The 17,319-nt window shown below is 41.9% G+C and overlaps 1 protein-coding gene and 1 long non-coding RNA gene across 3 annotated transcripts in view; one reads left to right on the top strand and one right to left on the bottom strand.

The window, feature by feature from the left end:
- LOC140735960 (solute carrier family 12 member 5-like) overlaps positions 1-17,319 on the top strand; it is a 1,160,378-nt gene that overhangs the window by 337,015 nt on the left and 806,044 nt on the right. The gene's annotated exons all lie outside the window — the stretch shown is intronic.
- The window catches only part of LOC140735178 (uncharacterized), a 55,473-nt gene continuing 51,931 nt past the window's right edge, over positions 13,778-17,319 (bottom strand). Inside the window, exons 2-3 of the long non-coding RNA XR_012100710.1 lie at positions 15,625-15,907; positions 13,778-13,890 (exon numbers count right to left, since the gene is read on the bottom strand). This is a non-coding gene — a long non-coding RNA (uncharacterized lncRNA). The remainder of the gene's footprint in view (positions 13,891-15,624; positions 15,908-17,319) is intronic.

Genomic DNA, 17,319 nt, shown 5'->3' with positions numbered 1-17,319 from the left:
TATGGAAGAAATTCAACATTACATCTAAAAAATGAAAAGGCATTGCACTCAGTAGACCCACCTGGTTGAAATGTATTCAAGAGGGAGCTGTGCTGTGTGAGTATTGCCTCTGCGATGTCGCAGAGAACAACTGGCAGCTGTGAATGGAGAGACTGAAAAACCAAAAGACACAACCACTACCACAATCACCACTTCCTCTTACCTACACTGCCCCAGAACATGTGTATCTGGATCGGCCTCAACAACCACCTGAGGACCCACCAATAGACAACCCCTAGGAGAACATCACACTCAACTCACATGATCGCACGACTTCAGTGAGATTATGTGTACACTGTAACAGTGTAAATATGTGGGCAGGAAGGATACCTCACTGCTATCACCCACATCATAAACATTACCTTTCAGGAAGATGCCAAGAAAGTGGATTCAGTCAAAGCAATGGAGCAGACTTTGTGGCAGAGAAGAAGGCAATGAATTTGGTAGTCCCAATATTTAGCAGGAGGATTGATAGCCATGTACCCCTGAATTTTTCACTGAATATTCAATGTACTGAAACAAAAGGATGCTATTTCAGGATAAGAAATAGTGGAAGGCTGAGTGAGCTTATATTGAGTTAGATCTCTGGGATGAACCTTTTAAAACTGAAGTTCATTTTGGAAGGTTCTGACAGAAATTCAGGGATGTAGGCTGCTATCCAGAGCACCTCGGGCTACACCTTAGAAAATATGTTTTATGGTGAAGATAAATGCAAAACTGTTTTATATTTTGAAGTTTGATGAAACTTCTTCTCATTTGATCATTGCAGTTAAGAATTCTGCTTTCTTTTCTTATTGTAAAAATTTGCATTCCTTTTGGTTAGGAACCTGTTATTTTGTTCTTCAAACTGTGTAAGTTGTAAGACAACTTGACAGTCATGACTTTTAGTTACTCTGAGAAAATCCTTGCCTTCTAATATAATTGTGCTGTGGCCAACTCAATGTGAAGTCACATCACCAGCTAGTAAAAGTGGACTTACACATTTGGCTGGCTGTGCTATGTGACCACGGTAGAGAGAATGAAACCATGAACAGACTAATGAAGGACTGAGTGAGAGAATAGAAGACACACACAATACAAATAATCCACTAAAGTCCTACATATTTATGAAGGAAATCAAAGTTGATGGACTTGATTTTGAGCTATAACTCAAGGCAGGTGATGAGCCTACTGACTCTACCATGGGCAATCAATTGGTTCAATCCCTCTACCCATCTCCCTCTGTTAAATTCTTCACCAAGGTGTTTCTCAGCAATAGTAAGAGGGTTGCAGAAGTCCACCCACTAGCCTTTATCAACTGAAGTTTTTCTGGACATCATGCCCAAAGCAGTTGCAATTTTGACCGTGATTCCATAATCATATTTACATGTCCTTCTATAAACACAAAAGATCAGGTAGATGCTGGAAATCCAGAGCAATAAAGACAAAATGCTGGAGGAGCTCAGCAGAGCAGACAGCAACTATGGAGAGGAATAACAGTCAACATTTCAGGCTGAAACTGTTCATCACAACTTCCTACTATGTTTTTTTTTCCCCTCCAGACTGAGAAAACATTTGCCAAACTTGTTGCTCAGGGTGAAACAGCCAGGTGCGCACATTGTACAAATTCAACCCCTGAAGTGGAATAGATAAAATCATTTATTCCACCTATTTTCCAGACATGTGTGCAGAAACACGCAGCTTGTGGCATTTCCACTGTGAGTTTACTCAGATTTATCGATCCACATTAAAATTCTAATATTTCTGGGGGATGTCATTGAAACCTATTGAATATTGAAGGGCCTAGATAGAGTGGACATGGAGAGGGTGTTTTGTCTTGTGGAGGAGTCTAGCACCAGAAGGCACAGCCTCAGAATAGAGGGATGTCTCTTTAGAACAGAGGTGAAGAATTTCTTTCACCAGAGGGGGGTGAATCTGCGGAATTCATTGCCCCCAGATGGCTGTGGAAGCTAAATGATTGGGTATATTTAAAGTGGAAGTTGATAGGCTTTTGATTAGTAAGGGCATCAAAGGTTATGTGAAGAAGGCAGGAGAATGAGGTTGAGAGGGATAATAAGTCAGCCATAATGGAATAGTGGAGCAGATTCCTTAGGCCAAATGATCTAATTCTACTCCTATCTCTTATCGCCATATGGTTTATTGTTGAAGTACATGCCAGAAATAGCTCAAGCCTTTTGTAGAAATCATGCGTCCACCTGTTGGTGAGGTTTCGTTGTTAAACAGACATTCATAACAAAAAGCTGAGAAATGAATTGCATTTTTCATCTCTGAAAGGATGAAGATAAGAAGCTTTGGCAGAAGGGTGAGTTTTATTAATAAATAGATGTGCAATTTTTGCAAGGAATTATCATTAATGATAAATTATTTACATAGTAAAGCAAGGAGGCTTGCAGTGCAGTGGTTTAGAAAGCAAGGTATTTCTGGCCAGGCGACGTGGGTACAGTGCAATTGGATTCCCTTCAAAGTGAATTTCTCTAGAGGCAGTCCTAGCAGGGAGATTTCTACTGATCCAACCTGCCACCTGTTTATCAGTCAGGAGTTGTGGCCTCACAACATCCTGACAGTAGCTGTCGTAACTTGGTCCAGTGCATGGTTCAATGGAGCAGGTGCGCAGCAGGTTTGAAATGCAAGTCTATCCCTGCCCATAGAGCTTGTGTTCATGTTCAAGTTCAGTTTCCTCTTATTCAACCATACACATGTATACCGCCAAACGAAACAACATTTCTACAGACCAATGTGCAAAACACAGTACATGTAGCTCACACACATAACACAGGAAGTAATATTACCCCAGGTAAATTAACAAGTAAGAAGGTGCATTTCTTACACAAGTTAAAAAGTAAACAGTATAACACTACTGGTGTTTCATATGTGGTGAGATATGAGTGGTGGCAGGGAGTTCAGTTGTCTCACAGACTAGGGGAAGAATATTACCTGTCATAACAGTTCTTGTCCTAATGCCTGATGGTAGAGATCAAAGAGATTGTTGGTCAGGCGAGCTGGATCATTGACAATGCTAAGGGTGCTGCATATGCTGTACACCTGATAAAGATCTCCGATGATCCTCTCAGCAGTCCTCACAATCCATTGCAGGGACTTGCAGTCCGATGTCTTGCAGTTTCCATACCAGACGGTGATGCAGCTGGTCAGGACACTCTCGATGGTGCTCCTGTAAAAATTGATTACAATGTGTGAGGATCTTCACTTGCCTCAATCTCCTCAGGAAGTGGAGATGCTTTCTTGTCCAAAGAGGTTGTGTTCAGGGACCATGTGAGATCGTTCATTATGTGAACTCATAGAAATCTGGTGCTCCAAACTTTCTGCACAAAGGAGCCATGTAAGAGCAGTGTGCAGTGGTCAGACCACACTTTCCTAAAGTCCACAATTGTGTCTTTGGTCTTGTCCATAGAGTAACAAACCTGGCTTCCAACAGAAAACAACTTAAGTGTGACATGTTCTGCACCTGCAGCACTACGTTCTGCAATCCTGCATTCTTTATACACCTCAAAATAATTGTAGGACATGATCTGTCTGAATGGCTTGCAACCAAAAAAGAACTTTTCACTATATGTTGTACACTTGACAATGATAAGCCAATACCAATGCTTATCTTTGTATTCAAATTCCTCCCTATCATAAACCTGCCAATAGGTGTGTTGTTGTTTGAGCTCCAAGACTGACCAGAGCAAGCATTCCCACACAATTCCGATCTCTTGTGTTTTCCCTATATCCTTTGGCTTATCACTGGCAGCTTGCCCTTTCATGGTATGACCATTTATTCATTGGAATTCTTACCATAATTCACTATGACTCTCTTAATTTTTTAAAATGTTTCTTCCCAAAACTCTTCAACCAAGCTTTTGTCATTGGTTATAAGTTAGGTAGTTAGCTTATATGGTTTTAAGTTGGATTGTTAACTACCTATTAGTTATAGTTGGTTATTAAGTTATTTAACTTGCTAAATTATTTGTTCTGATAAAACTCCTGTAAAGTGACCTCTGGTTATGAAAGGATTAGAGCCACTACTTCAGTGCAAGTTGTTGTTTAATTATAGACGTACATCAGAGTCGATCTTTTGTAAAGTTTTGTACACAGGCAAGCCCACTCTCATGTTATAGATTGTAATTCAGTACAACTCAAAGGAAAAAAATCATGAGAGGCTGTCAGAAAATGTAGAGGAAGCTTGACCCAAATGCAGTGCACAGGAGAAGATTCAGTAGTGAACGTTAACTTATAATAGACTGCAAAATAACAAACCACAAAACAAGAGAGAACAGATATTAAACAGGCAACAAGGTCACTGAAGGCTAGGAGTAACGGGTTGAGGCTGACTGGTTCGATGATTGAACAAGAACTGTGGATGAATACTGGGATTAAATAGGCTGCAGGTGATGAGTCTGGAATGAGTGGCTGGTGAATCCTACTAGCTGGGTGAGACTGAGAAGTGCCTGCTTGTGAAGGTCAGACAGGACCCTCTCTCCCCACCTACATCTGACCCTGAACAGCCCCGGGTGATCCGGATGGGTCTGGTGAAACTCCTCGCTGAGCGATGGGTTCAAGATGTAATGAGGTGGCACCCAAGACCTGTTCCCTGGGCTCTACCCGTCCCAGGTACTACACGCCCCATCCACAACAATACAAATCTGTACACTGACGAGCTGTGTACACTGGACCACCTTCCACCATCCTAGGTTCTGGGCTCCAAGGCTGGTCAGGATCAGCATTCCCACAGAATTCTGGGAAGGCTCAGGTGGGTTGAGTGACCCATAGACAATAGGCTTAAGGCAGGACACCTGGAAGGTGGGTGTGATCTGAAGGGAGTGGCAGCTGGATTTGGTAATGAAAGGATTGATATGAAGGGTAAATGTGAAGGGACCAATGAACTGGGGTGAGAGCTTGTGGAAGTTGGTGAGCAGAGGCAGATCATGGATGGACTGCCAGACGTGGTCCCCATGCCAGAGTAGACTGGATGGGTGCCTAGCAGCAGTAGGAACAGCTGGCAGCGAGGACAGCCTCCATGCCCTCTTCCAAGCATTCTGGCTGTGGAGACCCAGGGCCTTGGAGGTCAGGACCTCCACCATTGGCTCCTCCGTGGCTAAAATGGGAGGTTGGCAATCAGGAACACTTCAAAGGGTTACATACCTGTTGCAGAGGATGTGTGTAGATTGTGGGACAGCTCAGCCCAGTGCAGATACTTCTTCCATGTGGAAAGGCTAGAGGTAGCGAAGCATCACAGAAACTTCTCCACTTGCTGATAGGCTCTTTCTGGCTGTCTGCTGATCTGCAGTTGATAGCCAGAGGAAAAATTCACTGAGGTACAGAGGAGGAGACAAATAGTGAGCCTCAGACAAACACAATGTCCTGAGGGAAGCGTTGGAGGCAAACTGCATGTTGGAGATCAAGTTCTGCCATTTCAGCCGCTGATGGAAGTTTGGGGAGGGCAATGAAGTAATATTGCCTTGAAAAAATAATCCATCACTGTCACAATCACTGTGACACCATCGAGTAGCGACAAACAGGTGAAGAAATCCATGGGACCACAGGCATTGAGGGACCAATAGGGGCTGAAGGAGGCCTAAGGACCACTGGATGGAGGAATTGGACTGGTCATATTGCAGACAGGCAGCAATGAACTATCATACATCTGCCATCAGAAATAGATCGTTGGAGAGGGGTGAAGAGTGGGCCCACTGGAATGCCTCAGAGTGTAGGGCTGCTGGCATGTACAGTATCTATCAATAGAATTCACCCCCTTAGTTTTCATGTTTTATTCTTTTACAACATTGAATCACAGTGGATTTAATTTGGCTTTTTTTGATACTGATCAACAGAAAAAGACTCTTGTGTCAAAGTGAAAACAGATCTCTACAAAGTGATCTAAATTAATTACAAATATAAAACACTAAATAATTGATTGCATCTGTATTCACCCCTTTCAAGTCAGTATTTAGTAGATGCACCTTTGGTAGGGATTACAGCCTTGAGTCTGTGTGGGTAGGTCTCTAACAGCTTTGCACATCTGGACACTGTAATTTTTCCTCATTCTTCTTCACAAAACTGCTCAAGCTCTGACAGATTGCGTGGAGATTGTAAAAGAACAGCCGTTTTCAAGTCCAGCCTCAAATTCTCAATTAGATTGAGGTCTGGACTCTGACTTGGCCATTTCAGGACATTAACTTTGTTGTTTTTAAGCCATTCTTGTGTAGCTTTGGCTTCATGTTTGGGATCATTGTCTTGCTGGAAAACAAATCTTCTCCCAATTTGCAGATCTCTTGCAGGCTGTATCAAGTTTTCTTCCAGGATTTCCCTGCATTTTGCTGCATTCTTTTTACCCTCTACCCTCACAAGCCTTCCAGGCCCTGCTGCAGTGAAGTATCCCCACATTGTGATGCAGTCGCTACTACGCCTTAACAAATTATGTGATTTCTAAAACCAATTGCACTAGTGATGATTTGTTGTGTCACATTAAAGGGGGGAGGTGAATACATGCAATTAATTATTTTGTGTTTTATTTTTGTAATTAATTTAGATCCAGCTTGGTGAAGATCTGGGCACCAGAGGGTGTTTTGAATGTGTTATCCATCGAAAAGAGAGGGTAGCAGTTCTTAAAAGTGATTTTATTGAGTCCGCAGTAATCAAAACAGAAATCTTAATTTTTTTTGACAAAGAAGAAACCTGCACCAGCTGGGTCTGTGATGCTTGAATGAAACCATGCTGTAGCACTTCAGTGATGTAGTTATTCATGGCTTGGATTTCAGGAGGAGGAGAGAGTGAAAACAGATAGCCTCAGGAAGGAATGGAGCCTGGAAGAAGGTCAATGATGTAGTCATGTGGTCTGTGAGGAGGCAGGGTATTGGCTCAAGAGTCATGGTACTCTTGTGGGAGTTAGTGAATTTGATGCTTTCCTCCATCTGCACAGATTGATGGAGTGAAGTCAACTAAGGTTGCAGACAGGTGGTCCAGCAGGTGGATCCCTAACTCAGCAATGAACCAGATGACCAGGCGAAGTGAGGGATGTGATTGGAGAACCGGGGTAACCAGGAGAAACTGGAGAGACTCACAGTGCTTTCTGATGTTCGTGTGCACAGGCAGTATTCTCGCTCAAACCGTCCCAGACCCCAAGGGGTGTCCGTCAATGACCATGATGCAGAAGGGGTGAGAAATAAATTTGGAAGGGAATCCAAGCTGCATAAATAGAGTCTAATCCAGAAAGTTGCCTGCTGATCCAGAATCCACCAGAGTCTCCTGTGTGCATAGAGCTTTGGAGTGCAGGGTGCAGAGAGAGCGGATTGGGCAATGGCACTGGAACGAGAGGCCAGAGAGAGATAGAAGGCCCCTCGTCTCTACCTGGTGGCACCATTTCCTGGATACAGTGAGCATTTGACAAGTTTGTGATCGACTGCTCGACAGTAAGTGCACAAGTTGTTTCTCCACTGACGCTAGTGCTCTTGGGGGGTGGGGCAGGGTAGAGGAGCTCTCTACGTGGGTTCTAAAGACATTGATGATGACTGTCCTCCCCACCTGAAATGGTTCTGGGAATGGAACTGGGGTTCTGGCTGATGATCCGGGGGTCATTCCATAAGACGCTTGTCAATACAGAGGGCCAGAGTGGTGAGGCTTCTGAGCTCAGTTGGCAACGACGAGGTAGACAGATCCTCTTTCAAGTGCTCCAAGAGATGTGATGGTAATGGGCTAGCAGTGCTTCCACATTCCAGCTGTCCTCCACCGTAAAGGTTCTGAATTCCACAGTGTAATCCAGCACAGAGCATGTACCTTGATGCAGGCAAACTACCTGATCCATTGCATCCTTTCCACTTCCCAGATGGTTGAAAACCCAGTGGTGAATTCCTCGTATTTATTGCTGATGGTAGGGTTATTGCCCCAGTGAGTGGTGGCCCAGGTCAAAGTCTGCCCAGTGTAGAGAGAGACCAGAAAGGTGATCTTGGCTCGGTCCATAGAATACAGAGACGGCTGGAGCTCAAAGCTTAAGGTACTCTGGGACAGGACGTTGTGGCATCAGGTTGGCAGCCCTTCAAAGAGTTCAGAACCTGGGGCCCAGAGGGAGGAGGTTGACTGGTGCGGGGTTGCTGTAACTAGTCAGAAAGTTGGAAGAAAGCAGCAAGCAGATGGTCAATGGTTCACTGCTGTTTCTGCATGTGCTCATGTCGACAAATGACTTCCTTTAAGAGAACATACTCTCTTGGGTCAATCGATAGTTCATTCATACCGTCTGGAAATGTAGAGGAGGCTTGAGCAGAAGCAGGGCAGTAGAGATGATTCAGCAGTGAGCGATAACTTTAATAATAAACTGCAAAACAACAAGCCATAAGGAGTCACTAAGCAAAAGAGAACAGATGCTAAACACGACAGGCAGCAAGGTTACTGAAGGCTAGGAGCATCTGGTTGAGGCTGGCTGTTTCAAAAGAATAAACAAGGATGAGAGGTGGGTTTAAATAGGCTGCAGGTGATGAGTTAGGAATGAGTGGCTGCTGACTATTAGCTGGGTGGAGACTGAGAAGTACCTGTGCAGGTATGACTACATAGGTGACCATAGTTCAATGTGCACAGACATTCTCCGGGAAAGCAAAAGCTAGAGGGCACTGGTTTAAGCTGAGATGGTAGAGATTTAATAGGACCCTAAGGGGGATAGCTCTTCCCCCAGTGTGTGAGCCATATATGGAAAGCTGCCAGTTGAGACAGGTGCACGAGCAACATTCTAAAGGAACTTGGACAGATACATTGATAGGAAAGTTTTAGAGGGATATAGGCCAGATGGAATACAGTTCAGGGAAGTATATGGTCATGCACTTTGGCAGAAGGAATAAAGGTGTAGGCTGTTTTATAAATGGGGAGAGAATTCAGAAATCGGAGGTACAAAGGTACTTGGGAGTCCTGATGCAGGATTCTCTCAGGGTTAACCAGCAGTATGAATCAGTAGTAATGAAGGCAAATGCATTGTTAGCATTCACTTCGAGAGGACTAGAATATAAAAGCAAGGATGCAATGTTGAGGCTTAAAAAGGCACTGGCCAGACCATGTTTAGAATATTATCATTAGGTATATTTAAAACAGTGTTTGGCTGGGTCTTGATTAGTAAGAATGTTAAAGATTATGGGGAAAAGGCTGGAGAATGGTGTTGAGAGGGAAAATAAGGAAGCCATGATCAAACATTGGAACAGAAATGATGGGCTGAATAGCCCGATTCTGTATTACGATCTTATGATCTGACCATAGAGCAAATGTTCCTTTGCCAACTTTCCCTCTAAACTATTCTCCACATGCTATATGCCCAAATCTGTCAACCAATTCATCAAACAGGCAATTTACAGTGGCCTGTTAATATGGTTACCAGCATTTTATAGAGTTGTTGAACACTACAGTGAGAAACATGTCTTTCAGGCCATCTAGTCCATGCAGAACTATTATTCTGCCCAGTCCCATCGACTTGCACAACAAGCATAATTCTCTATGCCCCTCCTGTCCATGTACCTTTTCAAATTTCTCTTCAGTGTTGAAATTGAACCTGCATCCACCACTTCTGCTCTCAGCTCATTCCACACTCTCACAACACACTCACAGAGGGAGTGAGCAATCTCCACGAGTCAGCCGAGGTCAGCGTTAAGCGTGGTAGATTGGGTTTATTTTAAAAATACCTCATTGCTGCTGTAACTTCAGAACATTCATTCAAAGGAAGGCACAGGATCCTGAAATGTAAGTCTAGCTTTGCACTTCAAGCGAGGTGCACGCATATCACGTGGTTGCGGGATGATGTATGCAATTCACGTATTTGTACATATAACTCACTGAGATTACTCAAATATTACTTAAATATTAAATACACAGCACCTCGTGTTATAGGATCAACATCACACAGTGCATGAGTTCTTGGCATAGAAACACCAGTTCAATATTTATTGCTGATGTGGAGCTAACCACAGACTTGACTCTGTGATTATATCTAATTAAGTTTGATATTGGCGTAGTATTATTTTCTAGTAAACTGAATCTGGGTCTAATCGATTCCACTTCAAGATGACTTTCAACTTGAGTTGACACAGAATGTGTTGCAACCTGAGCCTGTATTTGGCTGACACTGTAGTCCAGTGACAGGGAAGTAACTATCAATACAGATCGCAGTCCATTCATTCTTTTCATGTGCTTGGTTCTATGACATACTGTTCACACTCCATCCCACAGTAGTCAATATTTTACATCTAGAAATATAACTCTTGTTTATAAGTCATGAGTGAAGTGAGGTTATATTTCATGATTGGCATATTTGTGTCTGCAGCTCCATTCATCCCCTCCCTGGGGAACTTCTTCAACTCACCTTTCATTATGTGGAAGATTTTGACATAATATACACCGTATTGGAGCATGTTAAACTAACCTGTATAATATCCTATCATCAAATTCTTTTTTTATTTCAACTGCTATGTAATAGAGTAAATACTTTTATTCTGTCATCAAATATACAGGTTATATTATGTGGAACATGAACTATAGAAGTTTCTGTATTTAATTCCATAACTGCACAATGATTGCAGTTATCCTGTCAAGACATCATTTCCGATAATATATAAGCATACTGTATATGTAAACATGCGTATACAAACTAGCTGGAAGAAGAGACCACAGCCCATCGAACCTGTCTTCCTTTCCATTTATTCTATCTTCATCTCTACACTGCTGCCTACCCACAGTCACATTTTACCCTTTTTCCCGTCAAATAGCTGGAAGCCTCTGACTTCAAAGTATTTAAAAATTCTGCTTTTGCTACCCTTTGAGGAAGATAGTTATAAAGATTTGTAATCCTTCGGAGAAAACTATTCATGTAATCTCCTTCTTATATAGGCAGCCACATCCCGTATTCTTATCTGCCTTTCACCTCCTTCCGGTGCCGCTCCTCCTTCCCTTTCTCCCATGGTCCACTCCCTTCACTCCTATCAGAAGGGGCACCAACATAGCACAGTGGTTAGTCCAACACTATTCCAGCTTTGGGCATCAGAGATCAGAGTTCAATTCCAGCATCCTGTGTAAGCAGGTTTGTAAGTTTCTTCCTATGTGTGAATGGATTTCCTCCAAGTACTCCGGTTGCCTCCCACAGTCTGAAGATGTACTAACTAGTAGGTTAATTGGTCATTCTAAATTATCCTGTGAATAGACTAGGGTTAAATTGGAGGTGCTGGGCAGCTGAGCTCAAAGGGTTAGAAGGGCCTGTTCTGCACTTTATCTATAAATAAAAAAATACCTTCTTCTTGAGCCCTTTATCTCCTCCACCTATCACTTCCCAGCTTCTCACTTCAGCACCCTCCCCTACCTGTCCAATCTCCACCTCACCTGGTTTCACCTATTACCTGCCAGCCTGTATATCTTCCCCTCCCCCACCTTCTTCTAGCTTCTTCCCTCTTCTTTTCCAGGCCTGATGAAGGGTCTTGGCACTATGTGTTGAGTGTTTATTTCTCTCCGTAGATCCTGCCAGACCTACTGAGTTTCTTCAGCATTTCAATAGACAATAGGTGCAGGAGTAGGCCATTTGGCCCTTTGAGCCAGCACCACCATTCAATGTGATCATGGCTGATCATCCACAATCAGTACCCCGTTCCTGCCTTCTCCCAATATCCCTTGACTCCGCCATCTTTAAGAGCTCTATCTAACTCTTTCTTGAAAGCATCCAGAGAATTGGCCTCCACTGCCTTCTGAGGCAGAGCATTCCATAGATCCACAACGCTCTGGGTGAAAAAGTTTTTCCTGAATTCCGTTCTAAATGGCCTACTCCTTATTCTTAAACTGTGGCCTCTGGTTCTGGACTCACCCATCAGCAGGAACATGCTTCCTGCCTCCAGTGTGTCCAATCCCTTAATAATCTTATATGTTTCAATCAGATCTCCTCTCATCTTTCTAAATTCCAGTGTATACAAGCCCAGTCGCTCCAATCTTTCAACATATGACAGTCCCGCCATCCCGAGAATCAACTTCATGAACCTACGCTGCACTCCCTCAATAACAAGAATGACCTTCCTCAAATTTGGAGACCAAAAAGGAACACAATACTCCAAGTGTGGTCTCACCAGGGCCCTGTACAACTGCAGAAGGACCTCTTTGTTCCTATACTCAACTCCCCTTGTTATGAAGGCCAACATGCCATTAGCTTTCTTCACTGCCTGCTCTACCTGCGTGCTTACTTTCGGTGACTGATGAACAAGGACACCGAGATCCTGTACTTCCTCTTTTCCTAACTTTTACTAACTAATTTCATGTGCATTGCTCTGGATTTTTAGCATCTGAAAAATCTCTTCTGTTTATGATTCGCCACATATTCTAAACTCCAGGATAGCTTATCTAACCTTCCCTCATAAAATATCCATTTCAGGTTCCATCCAATAACCTTCCCCAAATGGCTCCCAGTCCATCTATATTCTGTCTTACATGAGGAGATCTGTACTCTACTTGAATTTCCAGATGTGTCCCCAATTAACAGAACTATAACTTCCCAACAACTGTGTTCAATACACATAACACACTGGAGGAACTCAGAGGGTGAGGCAGCATCTATGAAGGGAAATGAACAATTGATGTTTTGAGCCAAGACCCTGAGGAACTTAACAGGTAAGGCAGGATCTATAGAGAGAAATGAACAAATGAGCAATTAAGGTAGTGAAAACTTTACTGTTTCAGCTGAGACCATTCAGTCCTGATGAAAGGTCTTGGCCAGATGTTGTCCATTTCATCCACTGAATCTGCCTGACCTGCTGACTTCCTCCAGTATTTTGTGTGTTGTTGCTCCAGATTTCCAGCATCTGCAGAATATCTTGTGTCTGAACATGTATGTATTCAATTTCTTTGCCAATAAGATAGTTTTCCTAATTAGATGTTGTACTTATATATACCAATCTTTCGTGAATCATATACCAAGTTACTCAGGTCCCATTGCATCTACAAGCTTTACATTCTCCCACCTTTTATATTTTATCTGCCAAAATGGATAACATTAAACTCTGTGCCAGACCTTTGCTCACTCTCTGAACCCATCCATGTGCATTTAAAGCTGCCTTACCTCTTTGTATCAGCTCACCTTCCTACTGATCTTAGTTTCCTGATTATCTTCAGTTCCCTTATCCATTCAGTTTTGGAAATTATGAGAAGTTGTGGTCCAAAGATCACTTTTTCTTTGTATCTAACACATTAATGGCTACCCACTCTTTCCAGGAAGACAGCCAACCTTCTATTGACACCGACACAACGGTGTAAAGTTCAAGCTTTCTTCATATAATACAGATGAAAGCTTTCAGGAGACCTTGATATTTATAACAGAAGAATTAGCCTGACTGCTGTGTTAGAGGGGAATATGCTATAGCTGATGCTCTTGTATTTCACAATGGTAGAGTTACTGTTTGTAGGTTTCTGATGCTAAATATATAGTATTATTTTTAAAAATGTATGCTTTTACAATACTCTCAGGAGTGATATCTGTTTATTCATTCCTGACATCTTCTCAATTTGACAATTAGAAGGGAAATCTGTTTGCCATTCCAATGTGCTACCAACCTGTTTAAATTTGCAGAGACTACAGTTCAGCTCTGAATACATAGCAAGGTTATTCTACTATTCCCTTGGGATTTAGCCCTGTAAAAAGTAGCAGGTGTTGTGTTCTCTATATGTACCATGGGTTACTCATAAAGAAACATATTCTGGAAGAACATAACTAGAACTTTTATTTACAACAGCAACCAGCAACCACATTTTAACACTGCCAAACTTTTAGATCATTCTGTCATTTCTGCACATGGTCCAAACTCCGTCCAATCACGTTCTTACACGTGACACGTGATATCACCATTTCTTCCTTTCCTTAAAAAGAAAGACAATTAGCAACATTAATCAAAACAAATGCATAATTTAACATGTCTCTATCAGTCTCTCTAGGGGTTTACGAAAACAAGTAGACCTTCTCAGTGGCTCACACAATTCTTGTGTTTTGGTGTTATTTTCACGTTTCGTCTAGTCTGCATCAGTTAATGGAAACTCTGAAGTTGGCTCTTTCTTGAGGTCTTTGAGAAGAAATTGCAATTCATTCATTAACTGTGTAATCTCTTTTTTACGCTGAGACTTCTTCATTTCAATAAAACTTCTCAATTCCTTCAGTTGTGATTTCACTTCTTCAATTGGATCCTGATTCTTGCCACTGCTTGGCTTCAGGTCCATATTGTACTGTACCGGCAAGTTTGGTTTTGGTGGCAATGCTTTGTCAGATGCTGGTAACAAAGGGATGGGTCTGGGATTTTTCTTTATGACTTCTTTTACTTTTGCCATGTTGGAATCAAATTCTGTTCTCTCTCGCTCTTTCAAGTCACTGTATTCTGACTCTGTGTCACTCTTTTCACCAAATTCAGTCTCCCACAGGCAGATAAACCCATTGACTGTATATTAGGCATGACCACAAATAGATAGATAGATAGATAGATAGATAGATACTTTATTCATCCCCATGGGGAAATTCAACATTTTTTCCAATGTCCCATACACTTGTTGTAGCAAAAACTCATTACATACAATACAATACTTAACTCAGTAATAATATGATATGCATCTAAATCACTAGCTCAAAAAGCATTAATAATAGCTTTAAAAAGTTCTTAAGTCCTGGCAGTTGAATTGTAAAGCCTAATGGCATTGGGGAGTATTGACCTCTTCATCCTGTCTGAGGAGCATTGCATCGACAGTAACCTGTCGCTGAAACTGCTTCTCTGTCTCTGGATGGTGCTATGTAGAGGATGTTCAGGGTTTTCCATAATTGACCGTAGCCTACTCAGCGCCCTTCGCTCAGCTACCGATGTTAAACTCTCCAGTACTTTGCCCACGACAGAGCCCGCCTTCCTTATCAGCTTATTAAGACGTGAGGCGTCCTTCTTCTTAATGCTTCCTCCCCAACACGCCACCACAAAGAAGAGGGCGCTCTCAACAACTGACCTATAGAACATCTTCAGCATCTCACTGCAGACATTGAATGACGCCAACCTTCTAAGGAAGTACAGTCGACTCTGTGCCTTCCTGCACAAGGCATCTGTGTTGGCAGTCCAGTCTAGCTTCTCGTCCAACTGTACTCCCAGATACTTGTAGGTCTTAACCTGCTCCACACATTCTCCATTAATGATCACTGGCTCCATATGAGTCCTAGATCTCCTAAAGTCCACCACCATCTCCTTGGTCTTGGTGACATTGAGACGCAGGTAGCGTGAAAGCGTGTGAACCGTATTTTTGTGTGATACTTCTGCCACACTTGTTCCTTTAACTGGAATGTCTGCACCTAAATACCCAGTAACTTTTATATTTGTCTGATGTAACTTTGATCTTGGCTTTAATGAATTAAACACAGATTTTGTAAGAACATTTACTTGTGCTCCAGTATCCAATTTAAACAGAATAATGTTTTGGTTCACTTGCAATGGCATAGTCCAATCATTTTTACTTTGTTTTCACAAAGTACATCAATATACAATTCCCCACATTCATTTTCAAGCACTACATTTACGTATTTTATTTCCTTTCTACTTCTGCAACAGCATGAAAAATGATTAATCTTACCAGAGTTGTTGCACACTTTCTGATATGCTGGACACATTTTAGGTCAGTGCTGCTGCTCATAGCAATCACAAAGTTTTTTCTTTCAGATGATGTCTTGCTCTCTGTTGGTTTTGTTGTCGCTTCATTATTTTTTTCTAATGTGTTCGCGCTTTACAGCGTCTACGCTGCCGATCTCAATAAAAAGCTCTTTAGCCTGTGACATCACAGTCTCTGAAGCTTTGCAGAGTGTCACAGCTTTTTCCAAATTCAATTCTTTTTCTAAGTCTTTCTCTCAGACCATTATCTAGAATGCCACAAACAATTCTGAATTTAACGAGAGAGTCTGTAAGCTCTGCAAACTCGCATCATTTACTGTGGTTTCTCAACTCCGTAACAAACTAATCAATTGTTTGACCAGCCTTCTGCTTGCATGTAAAGAATTTATACCATTCATACGTCACATTGCGCTTCAGTAAACACAATGCTTCAAACTTGTCGATTATCCCTTTTAAATTCAAATTATCTCCATTTTCAAAAATAAAATGGTTACAGTATATACCTCAATTGCATCATCACCAATCACGTGAAGAAGAATCACAGCTCTCATATTTTCCAATTTATTATCTGCTCCAATCACCGATAAATAAATTTCAAAACGCTGTTTAAATCTTTTCCAGTTTTCAACGTTTCCAGTCAGCTGAAGCGTCGATGGAGGTTGCAAAACTTATATGTTTAAAGCTCTTAGCAAACAACAAAAAAGTTCACACTCTTTTTTTCGATTATCTTCACTTCTGCCGTGTTAGCAAAACGTATTATTCTCCCAGACCAATTTCTAACATCATATTGTGTTCTTTATGCGTACCATGGGGTACTCATAAAGAAATATATCCTGGAAGAACGTAACTAGAACTTTTATTTACAACAGCAACCAGCAACCACGTTTTAACACTGGCACACTTCTAGATAATTCTGTCTTTTCTGCGCTTGCTCCAAATTCCGTCCAATCACGTTCTTACACATGACACGTGATATCACCTCACCAGGTATTTGGTAAAATGATACTGAATGCAAAGTATGTCAAAGCTTCATGAAATCGGTTTCCTATTACTGTTGAACACCATCCCAGGTAAAATGTGATAATGCGACAATTTAACTGGATAAATTTACCCCTAAATCAAAAGAAAGCATGTGGTAAACATGCATTAGCATTTTATATCCAGTTTCCTAAAATTGGTTCCACTATTGGGACTAAACTATAATGTCCTAAGACAAGTGCAATCAACAGGATTTCCTTCGTGGGTTTCTAGACCTGACTTTCTTCTACAGCAAGGCCTTTTGTTTTCTAAAGAACATTCATGCTATGGATTACATGTCCTGCAGAGTATGATTTGTGTGATCCTGTTATTAAATAAACACCATAAATCCACAAAGGTTATAGAGATCTACAGAGTGAAAACAGACCTTTCAGCTCACCAAGTCCATTCCTTTGGTGTTAATCCCAACTTCAGTATATGGCCCATACCCATTTATGCCTCCGTATTCTATACGCTGATCTAGAGACTTCTGAAATACTGTGTGGGACTCTTCTTTCTCTGCTTTACCTGGCAGTGCATCCTAGGTACTCTCCACCCTCTTGGTGTAAAGGTTCCCCCTCAGATCCCCTCTAAATCAATGTCCTTTTGTTTATTTCACCAACTGCATTCTACCCTATCCATC

The sequence above is a fragment of the Hemitrygon akajei genome, chromosome 11 (genome assembly GCF_048418815.1).
Source record: "Hemitrygon akajei chromosome 11, sHemAka1.3, whole genome shotgun sequence".
NCBI lineage: Eukaryota > Metazoa > Chordata > Chondrichthyes > Myliobatiformes > Dasyatidae > Hemitrygon > Hemitrygon akajei.
Note: the sequence above shows the minus strand (reverse complement) of the source record. Positions and strands in the feature narration are given on the sequence as shown.